This window comes from Alosa alosa, chromosome 3 (genome assembly GCF_017589495.1).
Source record: "Alosa alosa isolate M-15738 ecotype Scorff River chromosome 3, AALO_Geno_1.1, whole genome shotgun sequence".
NCBI classification, from domain to species: domain Eukaryota; kingdom Metazoa; phylum Chordata; class Actinopteri; order Clupeiformes; family Clupeidae; genus Alosa; species Alosa alosa.
The window spans coordinates 7,798,270-7,800,405 of NC_063191.1; positions in this window are offsets into that span (position 1 = coordinate 7,798,270).

A 2,136-nucleotide genomic window follows, 5' to 3' on the forward strand; every position below is an offset into this window, starting at 1 on the left:
TTTCATATGTTTCTTCCCTCCTCGCACACCAATATTTGTGTAAGAAAACCCTGATCCATTCACCTGTGGCTCCTGTTTGCACTAGACTTAGCCACAGCACGTTACCATGTGTTACTACAACCCACCACCATAATGGTAGATACAGATTTATCAACATTATGGAGGAACTGCTTTCACTCAACAACAAACAAACAAACAAACAACAACAACATTGAAAATCGGGGATCTGAAGACCCACTGGCGGCGTTTTCAATTCCGTAGAGACGGTTTTGATGAGAATCCCTGTCTGTCCGGCATGTCAGTGGGCTGGTATATAATTGGGATGATCACTCCCCACCAGGCAAAGCCTGACATACATATCTGTCTGCTTGTGGGATGGACCGTCAGACTGTGTATGTTCACTGCACACACACACACACACCCACACACACACACACACACACACACACACACACACACACACACACACACAGTGTAAACATACCCAAACACACTGCTGCAATTTCAATAATAGGGCTTTCTTTTTATGATTAGGAGAATAGGACCAGTGTGATAATGATTCATGTGAAACGAAGATGAGAGCACCATTAAAACACTATCACCAAGAGGGAGGGCACACACACAGACACACAGACACACACACACATACATAAACACTATCACCAAGAGAGAGGGTACACGCAGACACACACACACACACACACACACACACACACACACACACACACACCACACACACACACACACACACACACACACACACACATGAACACTATCACCAAGAGGGAGGGCACACACACACACACAAACACTATCACCAAGAGAGAGGGTACATGCACACACACACACACACACACACACACATAAACACTATCAGCAGCAGAGGGAGGGTATGGGGTGGCACATTAGCAGTCTGGAGATGATGAGTTTAGACAAAGGGATGAATCAGTCCTCTCTGTGTTTGTCTTAAAACAATGAAAAACTCCCTCCGCCTCCCATTCCATCTACGCATATGATCACCACGGAGACATAGGATGGGGAATTCTTCGATCCGAAGAGAAGGAAACAGAGCAGGACAGACAGAGACACAATGAGAGAGAGGGGAAGAGAGAGAGGGGAGGAGAGAGAGAGGAAGAGAGAGAGGAGGAGAGAGAGAGAGGAGGAGAGAGAGAGGAAGAGAGAGAGGAGAGAGAGAGGGAGGAAGAGAGATGGAGAGCAAAGAGATGGGAGAGGAGAGTGGAGGAGAGAGAGAGAGAGAGAGAGGGAAGAGAGAGAGAAATACAGAGGGAGGGGAGAGAGAGAGAGAGAGAGAGAGGGAAGAGAGAGAAATACAGAGTGAGAGGGGGAGAGAGAGAGAGAGAAGAGGAATGAGAGAGAGAGAGAGCGCGAGGGGAGAATGGATTGGGAATGATGACTGGCTGCTCTCGCCTGCAGTCTAAATGAATGCAAGCTTATTCTCAAGGTTTCCCGCGTGCTATTGATCCAGCAGCGCACAGCCCCCTGTCTCCACAGCACTGGCCTGCCCTGGGCCCGCTGATTTATTCATCCTGCTCATGTGTTTGTTTATGGAGCGACCAGGGGCGCACTCTCTCTTTATCTCTCTCTCTCTCCCTCTCTCTCTCTCTCTCTGTTTCTGTCTCTGTCTCTGTCTCTCTATCTCTCTGTCTCTCTCTCTCTCTCTGTCTCTCTCTCTCTCTCTCTCTCTCTCTCTCTGTCTCTCACTCTCTCTCTCACACCCCTCTCATCTGTTTCCCCCCTCTCTCTCTCTCTCCCCCATCCCTCTCTCTCTCCTCTATCTCCCATCTCTCTCTCTCTCTCTCTCTCTCTCTCTCTCTCTCTCTCTCTCTCTCTCTCTCTCTCCCCATCCCTCTCTCCCTCTCTCTCTCTCCCTCCCATCCCTCCCTCTCTCTCCCTCTCTCTCCCTCTCTCTCTCTCTCTCTCTCTCTCCCATCCCTCTCTCCCTCCCTCTCTCTCCCTCCTCTCTCTCCCTCCCTCTCTCTCTCTCTCTCTCTCTCTCTCTCTCTCTCTCTCTCTCTCTCTCTCCGTGGCCATGGTGGACTGGCCCCTGGGTGCTGGAGGATGGAGATGTATGAGGGTGCTGCCTCTGGTGTCAGAACTGATACACACAGCCAGCAC